At 40.6% G+C, this 801-nt stretch overlaps 1 protein-coding gene across 1 annotated transcript in view; it reads left to right on the forward strand.

Annotated features, from left to right (window-relative positions):
- Positions 1–801, forward strand: part of LOC103735036 — a 185,182-nt gene that overhangs the window by 80,593 nt on the left and 103,788 nt on the right.

Below are 801 nucleotides of genomic sequence, written 5' to 3' on the forward strand. Positions count from 1 at the left end.
GCTTTAACATACAAGTTCCAGGTGAGGGGGGGCTAAAAGGGGACCCTTTTACAAAAAAAAAAAAAAAAAAAAAAAAGCACTGGCTGCTCTTGCAGAGGACCTGGATTTTGTTCCTAGCACCCACATGATAGCTAACAACTGTTTATAACTCCAGTTCCAGGGGATCTGACTCCCTCTTCTGACCTCTGCCAGCATCACATGGACGGGTGCACTTACATACATACATGCAAAACTTTATACATATAAAATATAAATAAGTAATTTTTTTAAGAAGAGGCAATTTGAACAGATAAAGTATTCTTAGGTTCTGCTATTCAATGACATGACATTCACTGAATATTTCATAGGTTAAGAAGTGGAGCAGAGGAAGTGTTTGTTTTATTAGAAGATTTATTTAATTATGTGTCTGTGTGTGTCTGTGTGTGGGTATGTACATGAATGAGTTCATGCCCATGGAGGCCAGAGGAGGACATTGAATCCCCTGGAGCTGGAATTACAGGCAATTGTGAACTTCCTGATATGGGTGGTAAGAACTACTTCAGTCCTCTGGAAGAACAGTATGTGCTTGTAACTGCTGAGCCATCTCTCCAACTCTCAGAAGAAGAATTTTCAAAACATGCTTTAATAGAGGTCTTTAAAAATATATTAATTGGCTGGGCATGGTAGTGCATGTCTTTAATCCCAGCACTTGAGAGGCAGAGACAGGTGGATTTCTATGAGTTCAAGGCCAGTCTGACCTACATAGCAGGACTCCAGGCCAGCTGAGGCTACAGAGAGACCCTGTCTCAAAAAGACCAAAAA

Source organism: Nannospalax galili, unplaced genomic scaffold, assembly GCF_000622305.1.
Source record: "Nannospalax galili isolate Female #2095 unplaced genomic scaffold, S.galili_v1.0 scaffold996, whole genome shotgun sequence".
Classification (NCBI taxonomy): domain Eukaryota; kingdom Metazoa; phylum Chordata; class Mammalia; order Rodentia; family Spalacidae; genus Nannospalax; species Nannospalax galili.